Raw genomic sequence first — 14,075 nt, forward strand, 5'->3', positions numbered from 1 at the left:
ATTTCTTTAAATACACATTAACATGAATCCAACATATTTTAATAAAGGGATAAATGGAGGCAGAAGACATTATCTTTCAGGCAACACTTCACTCATTCAGCGATACAGGAGCTGTCTCAACAGCGCACCACATTAGATCTGTCAATCTAAGCTTAATGTAAACAATTAGCACCTAATTGGGTCATTTCTGTCTGATTGAGTCAAACATGTGCTGAAAGAAGGTTGTTTTTCCCACATAAAGTCCAGGTAGAAACGTGAAGAGTTTCCACGAGGGACAGAATCAGGGAGGTAGACAGAACAAGTGTTTGAAAAGAGGAATGAAGTCGGGGAATCGACGTGGGCGGTGACGTTGAAATTGTGGGTCTGTTGTGGTCAAATTCTTCTATTGAATGGATTCAGTGTGGACGGACCACTGTTGGCTGCTTTGAAAATAGTTAGTCTTTTGATTGATGTTTTGAGGCATGTAAACACATATCATTTTATGTAGTGTTGTCAGAACTGAACAAGGACGGGAGCAAATAGCACGACTCCAGAGGCGAAGTTCGAAGGATAATTGATTTATTAAAAAAAGTCCAACAAAAAAATAAAGAGGAGGAAAAACACTTGAAGAAACTAAGAAAAATCACTGGAAGAGGAACGACAAGTGAAAAATCAAAAACACAACTCACAAAGTTATCAAACAACTTCTAAAACAAAGTATTAACCAAAAAACAAAACTGGGACCGGCGTTTTTCCCTGTGGATTTTTCCTCTGCGTTGTGTTGTGTGGGAATGAAGGACAGAGACACACAACAGTTTAATTGTCAATAGAAATAAAAACAGTGAGCTCTGTGAGTGGGTGTGACACTCCGGTCATAGCGGGAACGGCAGTTATATTTACACCCAGTTATACTAGAACATTAAGCCCTCTTTAACACAAAACCAACAAACAAAAAAACATAATAAAATTCAAGTTAAATAATTGGGATAAAATAAATTACCACTAAAATAAATAAAATGGAACTCACCAAAACCCATACAAAACTCAGAGCGCTAACATTCAGCCACAAAAACACATGAACATAATTCCCATACCTGTCAAAAGACATAAAAACAGTGAGCTCCTGACTTCAACTGGACAAATTAAGTGCATGTAAACATGTTACTCCGAGTTCTTTTCTCTGTCATGTATACGCCTTAGTCAGACTTTAACTGGACAACATGTGTGTGCATACTCCACAACTGCTGCGTTGGTGAATGACCCCGGATCTAAAACATCCAAGCCAGTAGAAGAACCACTTGAGGGATAGCGGCATCCTATCTGCACCAAAAGTAGCACCCACATTACGTACGAGATTAAAAGAGCTGTACTATTATCCATCTTGTTGTTTGAAATGGCGGTCTGCTGCATGAACAACTCGTGCTTATTATATGATGTAATAGGTCAACTGGACAGCGAGCCATATAAACGTGGTATTAACCCACTGAATAGACACATATCGCCACCTAGTGTGGAGGAGGAGGACATATTCCCGTCAGTTATTCAATTTTCTCCATTGCATGTAAACTGAGACAAGGACCTCATTTAGAAAGTCGAATTTTGAGCATAGCTGCATTAACTTTTGCATGTAAACGCATTGACTAAAAGGAAGAAAAAAAAAGCCTTGCATTAAAATACCCACGAACCACTTTGTAAAGCTAACTACATGCTAATGCTAATTTAAACAAGCGATAGTTAGTGGTGACAAAGGAAAAAATATGCATGACATAAACATGACATAAATGCAGCCATCTTTAAAATATCCCAGTTCCACCCACCCCTCATTCATAAAGCAAATTAACCTCAAAACAGTCCTTATTTATTAATAAAATTGGGTTGTTTTGGTGAAATGAACAGAACATTTTTAACCAACTACTACATCAACATGCACATGATCACATTAGACAACATCCGGATACCTCTTTGTGGGACCTAATAAAGCAGCAATGCTCGGCATTCATGCAGAGGTGAACCTTGTAGAGATAATTGACCCTGATTTAACCTAAAAATGTTGCTTTCTTCTTTGCTGATTGGCCGAGTGAAAAGCACATGTTTCTCAAACTCACTGAGAGGCACGGGGCATTAAAATGTGAGCTATATTGGAACCTCTAATCAGAATGATTTCATTCGGGTTTATGATATATTGTCCGTGTAGCCACTGCTAACATCACTGTGGCCTTGTTAGTAACCTTATTAGGACTATAATATATTTTAAGTGTTAACAAAAAATATTGTTCTTAAGATCTGTTGGACTGTGGTACTGAGTAATTTGTGTTTGTCAACTTCTAAACTGTGCTGCAGTAACCTTTAAATGACGTCACATTCGAAGGGAAAGTTGTCTGATGAAGGACTAATGGAGTCATTAGTATGCAGAAACCTCAGGAGCAGATAATAATCTGTTGTCCGTCTCGCCCAGGCTGATGCAGGCTGGGAATAAGCAGCACCTTGGTGTTCATCATTCTGCTGAGTCTTTATGCGGAGCTCCGATATGCTTAAAGGAGCTTATCCTAAATTTCACCATCTCAGCGATGCCAAGTGTACAGCGGCTGACTTCAGATGCCCCAGCAGAGATATTCGTGAAATTTATCAGAGCTGTTCTCGTGTCTGCTTCACCTGTGTAGGCTGGCCAGAGGCTGGAAAGCAAGCAGGTTGTACTCCAGTCATTTATTAATTATGTCTACTTGAGGGAATTTTATATTTCACTTTAAAGCTTATTATTTATAGCTCCACACATCAAAGCCAATAGGCCAGATAACACTCTCACTAAAGTTACTTTTACACTTTTGAGGAAAGCTGTAAAGCTAATGAAGTGGTTTTAAATAAATAAAAAATAACACTAATGGGAGATATCACATGCGCTTTTTTTACGGTCAACAAGGAGTTGAAAATAAATGAAGGGCGTGCATCTAAATATAAATACAAAGATCAAACTGAGCGTACATTATATTTTATTCATGAACTTTCCGTCCTCCTGCTCTGAGACAATGTCCTACTTTTCCTTGTAGACTGGTGCTTTTCTGATACTTTGCTCACAGTCAAAGGACCTTCAATAGCCACAGAATCACAGCAGCAGATCACTGCCTTGCTCAGGGACACTTCAGTAAAGCAGATGCTTGATGTCCCCACTGAAAAAAGTTACGTCTCCATGACTGAAGGGTGATGTCTCTGTGTCTCCTCCTGCACAGACTGGGTGGTTTACATCATATGAATTAGGTGTGGGTATTGGAAAGGACTTCACGATACGATACATTATTGCAATATTATGATATTGCGATAAATTGCAAACTTACTACGATAGTTTACGATGATGAAATTCAATAATTTGCAATAAATCTGCAATTTTAAAACATAGTTACATGAGAAATTCAGTGACAGTGACAATTCATTGGACAAATCAAGTGAAAAAGCAATATTAATCCAGATAATCCATTTCCAGTTTATTACTCTCGTACAGAAATAGTGGTGAAGTGTGGAAGTCGTTCATGATCTTCTCAAAACATGGCTTTTTCTTTTTTTCTTATGGATTGATCTACTATTTGATTTAATTTGACAGGATTATCTATTAATTGTTTCAAGTGAAGCTTAAGTGGCAAAAGACGTCTTTGGGGTCTTTCAGAAATGCCAAAAAACATTTTTGCTTCTGCACCTTTGAAGGCCACGATAACTTAATAACTTTTTTCATGTTCGACTTATCGTCTAGGGCAGATAAAGACGCGTTGTTTATGAAATATGAGTGAGTCAGTCTGGGGCTGAAAAATGAAGAACTCATAAACTGCAGTTCCCCAAATGGCGACTTGAGGCCGACTCCTAAAGTATGACAAATTTTTACATCTTTCACCTTTACGGAGCGGTTGGCATGGCAACGGGCAGTCACTATTATGTCACATCCTGTTTCTATAACATCAAATAACCAAAACTAAACGTAACTAAACAGCTGACACTTGACCATGCATCAGTGTTATATTAATTCCCTAAAATGACAAACAATCCTTTAAAATTTTTTTAAAAATTTATGTGTATTTCAGCCGAAGTCCCATACATTAACATAGGGGAGGTGGAGATTTTGGCCTATGCTACAGCCAGCCATCAGGGGGAGCTCTACTTGCTTTGGCTTCACTTAAAAAGGCTGTTCTGATGTTCATATTTATACTTTGTATGGCCAACACAGTCGACATATAATAATATAATTTAACGCAATAAGCCCATAACCATTAATAAGAACATTTAATGATCCTCGATATCAAATTGCAAACCAGTCAAATGAATCTTATTCAGCAGAATTTGTCATGTTATACTGTTTCTGTCACCACTATCTCCCATACAAACAACATCTACTATACATTACCTAATGATAAAACGTAAAACTTTATGCTGAAGTTCTTGTCGCATTCTGAATAAAACCAAAGCCACCACTGGCAGACACACAGTTCCACTCTGGTTGGTATTCTGTTCACTAAATAAATGCTCAATACAACTGATTAAACGTTTCATATGTTTTGCCTCCGAGTTATCAATTACTGACTAATTAACCGGCTGAATTTGGACTGGTGCATGACAAATCTTTGCCTGCCTAGTTTTCCTTTTCATTACTCGAGGCTTAGAAGTCAAATGGGAACGGATCTCTGTGGAGATACACTGTTTAACTCATGGAATTACATGCTGATGGTCGTGATTAGATCCAAGGCAAAGGAGTAAGTGGAAATGAAAAGACCAGACACACCTCAAAGCCTTGGTTTGAAACGAGGACAGTGTGATATAATATTCACCAGCTAAACAGCCATAAGATATTTGTCCCTGGTACAGAGCAGCCCCATGTCCCAGAAGACAAATTGAATCAGAAGCTCTACAGTAATTAGCGTCAGTCTTTTCTGTTTCCTGAGAGCATCGTTTGTGACTTCTCCCTTATCAATGGGACCGGACATGGACGTTTCCGTGGGCTTTAACAATTCGTCTGGGTTTGTGAAATCCAATTTCTTTCTGAAATAACTGCTTTGATAAAGTCAGCCATGGAAAACAAACCCAACGAGTCCAAGAATAATGGCCACCGTTATGATACGCCACTACAAATCTATCAAGAAGTTCTTCAGAAATCATTTGGACGCCATTTATTGATGCTCTCTAACACAAAGAGAGTCGTATTTCATGAGAAACAGAAGCAAATAAATGTGAGTTACAAACATTAAAGTGGCAGCCTCAAACATTTCAGTCCCCGTGGGGACTGGTAGTTACAACACATGTGGCTCAATTTGCATAATTGTGGTGGAAACAAGTCAACAATATTATTGCCATTTTAATAAAGATATCAGGCTTCTGTGATTTCTTGTGACTAGTTTTGCTTTTACAGTTTCACAGAAAAATCAACAAGTTAAATCTTTTATAAAGTGAATCTCCAGGAAGTGTTCAGCTTGCATTTGTCTTGAAGGAAATGAAAACAGCATTTGTTATACTATTTGCTGAAACCTTCATGTAACAGGAGGCTTGTCTCTTTTTCTGACATTTATTTGTGGACTTCCTCCAAGTCAAACTGGGCGACCTTGAAACAAAAGCATACATAAATGATCAATAATGTTTCAAACAGGAACTTTTCCTCCATTGTTTATCAAAAACTCTTTGTCGATCCGTCCAGTCAGTTTTTTCCCTCCGGCATGTTAGATTAAGTACAAAGCTGAAGTCGAACCAGAGGAGCTGAGCACACGTTCGTCGATCCGTAATCTCCTTTGTGTTTTTATGGCAACTGTGAAAGCTGTATTGAAAACACAGGAAAAAGACAAATAATCTTGAATCTTGAGAGAAAAATAAAAATAAAAAACATTTGTTTATATCAAGGTTCTCCACTCTCGCACCATAAAGCTTCTGACACCAATTCTCCGGTCTTATTCGCACCAAATTATATATAAATGTTTCTTTTTTTATGACAGAGTCAAGGAAAACCTGAATATTAGAGATGGAGAACTCCAATACCTGTCACGGCCTTAAAAATGTCAAGAGACTGCACATACACTGAAATGTAATACAAGTCTTTCACCAAGTTGAAACCATATTTTCATTCCATCAGTTCGACCCGGAGTCAGTCAGCTGGTAAATATGCCACTTAAATTCATTAGACATTGACTCATAAAGAGAGTAATTATTTGGAGTCCTGTGCCTCCATCCGGTTAGTGCAGGAGTCAATTAGGGTGAACAACTGAATGTTAACTGGCTCATTAGATGGCGGGAAACAAAGCAAATGCCACATTTCCATAGGCGCACTGGTGCTTTCCCTTCCTGGAGATTTAGCACGCTGGCTTGAAGCAGTGCAGACAATCTATACAGAGAACTACTGTAATAAGTAAATGTTCTGGACAAAACACCTCATCAGCACCTGACAGCTCAATTGTTAGCGAAATGAGTCTTTTATTTAATTTAATTTCATTTATTGTTTATTTGACAAGGGCCGTGCATATTATCGAACAATAGGTGCCGGATTTAGCTCAAAGCTAATTTCCATCTGTAATCCTTCCATTAAAAGACAGACAGATGGACAGTTCAGTACCATATGTATAATAGAGCAGCAATATTAGCAGCAGTAGAATATGATAGAAAAAATAAGGGGCTCCAGTAGAGAACTGTATGAGAGAGCTGATTTCATTCTGTACTGGAACACAATGTATTGACGTAGCACGCGTTCATTTTCTTCAGTCTTTACTGAGAGTTACACTTAGGATTAAAGAATTTCCCCAGCGAAGACAAGAAAATCTTTACTTTATCCACTAACTTAGCTTTGTAGCTAAGACAATGGGTTGATTACAGATACTGGAGACAATATACAAGTCAAAATCTTACCTCTTATAACAGATTTAGCACAAAAAAGAAAATGTGGCACAGACTTCTTATTGACCTTCACAGTGTGATGTTTTTTGAGGGGCGGGGCTTAGCTGGAGGCAAAAACATCTCAAACACAATAGCCTGTAAATGCTGGTAACCATATTTCAATGAAAAACACATATTTTGGAGAATATAACACAGAGGGGGATGAAGTCTGGTCTGTCTTCATCAAGTGAAGCCCAACAAAGATATTTGTGGAACCAATGTGGAGGGTAACATAGCAAATACAACTTTCCTTGGACACCCCTGAAACAATCAAATAACATTGTGTTAGCTAGCGGTTAGCATTGGCATTAATGTGTAACTAGAATCACCCAAATAATGATTAACTTAATGTAATTTCAGTCACAATTTATTCTAACCCATCACATTATCCAGGCTGAAACTGATGATGTATTAGATATTAATCTTATCTGATAAGAAGTGTGCACGTTGTTGATGATTGTCTCACTCCAATCCTTTCTTTTAATCACCGAAGCCAAACCAGCTGGCAGTGGCTGGTAGGTGATAAAACTTCAACTTAGTGTTTTTCGATTTTTTATTTTTGGCCCCCAAAATATAGCAAGACAATCTTTACATGGTTGACAGCCTCAATCTTCCCTCTGTTTTGCCTCCAGCTAACGTTGTGACATCACAGTGACATAGACCACGAAGGGGTCTGTTGAGTCATCTTTGTCCTTACATGAAATTTAAACGACTACCTGCCTCTGTCTGCTCTGCTCTGTTGAATATTGTTGGAGATCAACACTAATCTGGGTGGATTCTGGGTACAAAGATTCAAGACAGAAAAAAAATCTCACAAAGGACAGGAATATTCAACTGAACCAGGACTGAATTGTTTTAGCCAGTTTTTATTATTGTCTTCAGTTTCTTATTAAATGAAAAGTTCTTTGTGTTAGGAAGCCATCACTGTGATTTCGGCTGATGAATAGCAAACGAAGCACTGACATGTACACAGATCAGCCACAATATTAAGGGGAAGTAAATAACAATGATTATTTTGTGACAATTCAGTGTTCTTCTGCTGGATTTTACTTAGACATGTACCACCCACCTGGACCAGACCAGGTACCCCCACCTCATAGCAATGACTCTTACCATGCTGTTCCGCAGCAGGATGCAGGCTGACACAGGCACACGCACAAAAACACTTTAGGAATAAATCAAAACAACACGAAGAACAGCACAAGGTGTTGACCAGGCCTCCAAATTCACTAGATCCCAAACTGATCCGTCTGTGGGATGATCTGCAGAGGCCCCTCCCCTCAACCCATAGGACCTAGCCCCCCCACTAACAACATCCTTTTACTAGACACCACAGAACAACCTCAGAAGGCCCATGTGCATTCTCTGATGTGTCTATTTTTGAGGCACAAGAGAGACCTACACAATATTAGGTCATAATGTTATGCTTAATATGCTTGATGCTTGCCGACATACATGGAAATATTAAGTTAAGAGCACAAAAGCAGTGATTCTTACAGCCCTTTTTTCTCTGGTGGTCTATGACTTGTGCAGATCGTTATCTGCAGCGAGGACAGATACAGCTGAACAAATAACCCAACATCACACATACAGCCTCTCACACACACAATGGGGCTGTATAATACGGGGCCTGACAGATATAACAAGCAAACGTTCGGGGTGGAGATGAAACACAAGGAACAAGAAGAGTCACTCTGGACAACAGAGGAGTCGCATTTCCTTTCAGAGAAGCAAAGGAAGTGATACTCCAGCATCTCAGCCCCAGACCTGGCTGCCACTCTGGTTTGAGAGAATTACAGCCAGCAGCACACCAGAGCCTTAAACAACAGAACAAAAGAGCAAATTTGAAATGAAAGAACACTGAAGTATAACAAAGAAAGTCTCTGAAAGTAAAACCCACACACATTGAGACTCAATCAAATCCGACCATCCGATTGTTTTTGCTGGTCACAAATAAGAAGTGGCCTGAGAGGACGTGAGCTAAGCACAGGAGAAATGTTATTCAATTTTTGTTCTCATCCATCTCTGTATATCGCCATGGCTCCACTGAAAGTGTTTTCCTATTGGCAAATGTGGCAGTGCTTCGGTAATAAATCATGAGCAGAAGCTGTGGCCCCCAGCTCAGCTGACATGATTCTCCACAATTGGATTTCTCTCCGTCTCCCTATCTGCATGTGTTATCAGGACACCAGCACCGTGACGAACAGTTCAGCCACCAGTGAGGTTAACGTCGGTGCAACAGGGTGGCAACAGTCACCGTTTCTTCATTTAAAGAAAAACTGTTTCACCTACTCCCTATCATTTTATTGTCATGAGGTCACGCGAGAGTCACTATAAATGTTAATGCTCGCTGCACTGATAACAATGAATTCATGTTTCATTGAAAACATTTTTTAATAAACTATGGGTGTATTTCTTTCCCCATAGGCAAAATGTAAAGCTATGCAAATTAAACCATGCAACTACATGCACATACTGCACACATTAAAGCCCTATTTTTCTTTGCGGTGACAACTAATACTAAGCATAACAATTGGACCTGCAAGCAAGGTTAAACATTTGCAGCTGTGCCCTCTGCCTGCATTATTTTCATCACTGTCTACCAAATAGAGAGAGGTGTTTAGTCAGAGGAGGCTAAATAATAAAAATAATAATAAAAAAAATGCAAATTAGTGACTTGATATTGGATTTGTGGTTTGCCAGAAAACTCTCCTGAAAATGTGTGACAAGCTTCAAACAGCTGGAGACGAAGAGATGGTGAGAGTGGGGGAGAAGAAGGGAGTGGGAGTGGATGTGGGTGTGAACAACAGCTACTGTAAGAGTTTTGAAGAGACAGCAAGTGATCCATGGGGTGAAATGGAGAGGCCTCGAAGCAGTTGGCAATTACCGCACATAACAGCTCTTATAAGGGCAGGCTGCCTATAATTCTCTACTTTGCTTAATTTTGCTCTTTTGTCGGGTTGTTTGTAAGCTGTGATTGGGGGAACATGCATGCAAAGAATTTGCGTGAAAGGCTTTCACGATTAACTGGAGGATTTCTCTGATGAAACCCCGGAAATTCTGAAGAGCGATTCTCCTTTTGCCTCCGGTTTGTGTTTATATCTTGGACAAGTTTAAGAGTGGCAGCAAGGCCCGTGAAGCCGCACGTCTTTCCGCGAGCAAGCAGATGGGGAGCAAAAGAGCATCAGAGCATGACAATATAATGAGTCTGCTAATCATAGCATCCAGCCAAGCAGACAATAAAGCCATTGTCAACAGTTTCAATACTGGCTCCGGAAAAGGGAGACAAAAACGTACACATGGACAATCCTCGAGTGGGAATGAACAGTTTTTCAACAGCCTCTGAATGGAGACGCTTTAACAGCCAATACTGAAGGATGATGGGAATAAATTACTGTAATAATGTGTTACAGTACATGCAATATACAGTATGTCACATCAAATCGCATGTTTCACAAAACAGGAGATTAAAGGTTTGGGGTGGGCTAGGTGTCATTAAAGCACCCATGTCAAACGTTTGTCTCCTCCTTGTGGCGCTAAGGGTAATTACAACACTTTCGATGTTCTGCATGCCTACGAGATCTGCAGCGTCCCAGTGCTGAAAATACCCACAGTTCCAAGACATTAATCTATAATATAGATAAACATCTTAATAGTTAAACAGTCTACCGTCCAAGTAATTATATTAACCTCCCTCTCAGCAGTAAGACGATATCCATTCTCTTCTCTTCTTCCATTCTTCACATCAATGGTAATCCATGTTTGCCCTGATTGATGATTTCTGTTATTAGACTGCAATACTTCCTCTCATTGCTATGTTTCTGTTTTATCTCAAGCATTAGTAATTCTTCTGGGATGCTTCAGAAGATGATATTGTTACTGTTTTTTTTTTTTTTTTTGTTATAGCCTACTTTGTTGCGGGTGCAATTTTACAGTATTATGCAAGACATATGTTAGGAGCACCTTTAGCTTTGATTACAGCAGCGCTCACTGTGCCGTTTATTTCAATAAGAAGCTTCTGCAATGTCACAAGATTCATTTCCATCCAGTGTTACATTCATTTTTCACCAATGTCTTGTATTGATAATGGGAGAGTCTGACCACCAATTAAAGTCTTCTCCAGCTCATCCCAAAGATTCCCAAAGGGGTCCAGGTTTGGACTCTGTGGTGGCCAATCCATGTGTGAAAATGATGTCTCATGCCCACCCCTGAACCACTCTTTCACAATTTGACCCTCATGAATCCTGGCATTGTCATCTTGGAATACGGCTGTGCCACCTGGTGATTCAGTATATTCAGATAGTCAGCTGACCTCATTCTTTGGTCATATTGTTGCTGAACCTGGACCTGAGCAACTGCAGCAACCCCAGATCATAGCACAGGCTTGTAGAGTACATACTAGGCATGATGGGTGGATCACTTCATCTGCCTCTCTTCTTACCCTGATGCCCCATCACTCTTAAACAGGGTAAATCTTTACTCATCAGACCACACGACCTTCTTCCATTACTCCAGATTCCAATCTTTATGCTCCCTAGCAAATTGAAGGCTTTTTTTTCTGGTTGGCCTCACTGATTAGCGTTTTTCTTAAGACACAACTGTTCAGTCCCTTGAGTTCCCTTCACATCAAGCACGTGTAAGCACGAGTTCTGCTGTTCTTTTTCTTTGATTTGATTTCATCAAACGTTGAAGTGATGGACGATCACTTCACTTCATTTTTTTCCATCCGCATTTCTTCCTCAAAATCAATAGTTCCCTCCAGTTTTTAATAATGTGTTGGAAAGTTCTTCACCCAGTTATAGCAGTTTCTGCTTCAATCTCCTTAGATGTTTTCTCTGCTTGATTCGTGCCAATGATTTGACCCTTCTCAAACAGACTAACATCTTTTCCACGATAGCGGGATGTGTCTTTCCACATGGTTGTTTAAGAAATGAGAAGCTACTCATTGCATCAGTTGGGGTTTAATAACTTGTTGCTAGTTGAACAATAATTGCCCATGCAGTAATTACCCAATAGTAGGTTTGTATTTGCTTTGTTAAATCCAGGTTGGCCAGGCAGTTTATATTCCCTGATTCTTGCTCCACGAAGGACTGTAGCTTGCAGCATCACGCTAAATTCTACATGGATGTAGGATGTGTTGTTCCAGGAGCTCAGCATCTGAAAATGTTCCAGACAGGAAGAAGTAAAGCCAGACTATATAAAATTCAATTACTCTATGTGTGTCTCCCACCCCATCGACTGACTCCCTACATTCTTTATCTTCTTTCTTTAACAACTTGCAGGGTCATTACCGCCACCTACTGCTGCCACTTAATGCAGGCGCCTGTCACTTTCTGTCTGTATTGTATTTTTTACATGTTCATTAACATTGTGAAACAGTTCAGTTGGGGAGTTCATTTCAAACTTTAAAATATTTTAGGATGAGATAAAATATGGATCAAAATGCTCTCCGGAGTCGGTCTGACGTAAAACATTGTGCATATATTTGCATTATCAGTGCAGCACAGCAGCTGGACTTTAATTCTTTAGTGGCATAGTGGCAGAATAAAGTAGACACTGCTACAAATAGATGAAGGTAATATATCTTCAAAGACACGAAAAAAAAATTGAAACTCACCCTTGGGTTTGGGTTGTCCAACCAGTGGAAAATGGGCCAAAACACAATAGACTAAGGATTAAAAAAATAATATTTTAGTGTTAGACAACTTCTTAAAAGTAAACTCAAAATGGTCAAGGATCAAGAGTTTAGGAGAGTCAAGATGAGGAAGCTAAATAAAAGCCAGCATGGCTTTTCCTCTGAGGTGAGGCCAAAGCCAAAACTCGCACTCCCAGAACCTGCTAGGCTGAGGTGGGTCAGTGCTCAGCGACAACATCACACTGTGGTTCATGGGGTTCTGTCAAACAGACGCCACTCTGAACCATGCAGCTCTCCCAGACCCAGCAACGTCAACAGGCGAAACCGCCAGGAGACCAGCTGCAGTCACAGTGCACTACACAGAGGACGGTCACAGACTGACTGATGACAGAGTGCAGCTGGATGGTGGGAGGCAACACCCAAGTACACCTGCATCTAATTAACCCAATCACCGGTGCAATACCTCCCACATATAGAACCAAACTAATCACTGCACACACACAGTGCTCAAATAATAAAATCAATCACAACAATAAAACCCGACCCTGTTAGTTTTCATTCTGTCTTAATGCACTCATCAGTGTCTTTGTGTTCAAAGACTAATTCTTTGCACTGTGCGGCTGATGAGACATATCACATTTAGCCTGTGACGCCCGAGAGTTTAAAAAAATACCTCTGACATTGTTAAATATTCGTTTAGTGACACTGTGTTTGACACAGCGTTTGAGGTCACATAACAAAACTAATTAAGATCTGTCGAAAGGCTTCAGTTTGGCTTCCTGAAGTGACACTGAATAAATTAAAAAGAAACAAATGTTTAAAAAAACAAAAAAGAAATGCCACCAGAAAATTGACAGTGAGTCTGCATTTGTGAGCGAGTCTTCTCTTCTAATTTGTTTGAACAAAAGTAATGAAATAATTACCCACAAAATGGTGCTCCCCATCCAGAACAACAGTCTAAAACCCAAATATATTCAATAAATTAAATGTCACAAACTGGGACCAAAAAAATTAAAATTATCAGGTTTGAGAAGAGAGAATTGGGGACAGAGGAGTGGTGGGTAGCAATGATACCTCACAACAAGAAGGTTCTGGGTTTAAATCCAGGCTGAGTGGGGCCTTTCTGTGAAGAGTTTGCATGTTCTCCCTGTGTTTGTGTGGGTTCTCTGGCTTCCTCCCACCATCTAAAGACTTGCTCGTTAGGGTCATTGGTGGTCATAGGTGTGAGTGTGAATGGTTGTGGATGGAGTGTTTGGCACTTTAAGGATGTAAAATGACTGCGTATGGAAGTGGTTGCACATTCATTTTGCTGTACGTCGATCAAATAAGCAATTAATTAGCCTATCGTTTCAGCTCCACTAACAATTTTAATCTGTCCCATGATGACAGACGCTAAAACAGAGCTGCTAAAATACTGCCCACATTAAATCGTAGCAGAAACATGCGTTTTGTAATACTCGATGTAGGCATACATATACAACAGAACACCTGTGCTACTTTAAAATAACCACTGAATGGCTGCTTTATTTATTTCATTTTTTAATTTAATTTCTTAAATATTCTTATTTTGCAC

At 39.6% G+C, this 14,075-nt stretch overlaps 1 long non-coding RNA gene across 1 annotated transcript; it reads right to left on the reverse strand.

Annotated features, from left to right (window-relative positions):
- Window positions 1–5,108: 5,108 nt before the first annotated feature.
- On the reverse strand, window positions 5,109–12,845 carry LOC125013921. The gene is made up of 3 exons (XR_007113413.1): window positions 12,485–12,845; window positions 11,877–12,024; window positions 5,109–5,761 (listed from the first exon to the last, which is right to left on the reverse strand). It is a non-coding gene; the product is annotated as an uncharacterized LOC125013921 (long non-coding RNA).
- Between the last annotated feature and the right edge of the window lie 1,230 nt (window positions 12,846–14,075).

The sequence above is a fragment of the Mugil cephalus genome, chromosome 9 (assembly GCF_022458985.1).
Source record: "Mugil cephalus isolate CIBA_MC_2020 chromosome 9, CIBA_Mcephalus_1.1, whole genome shotgun sequence".
NCBI lineage: Eukaryota > Metazoa > Chordata > Actinopteri > Mugiliformes > Mugilidae > Mugil > Mugil cephalus.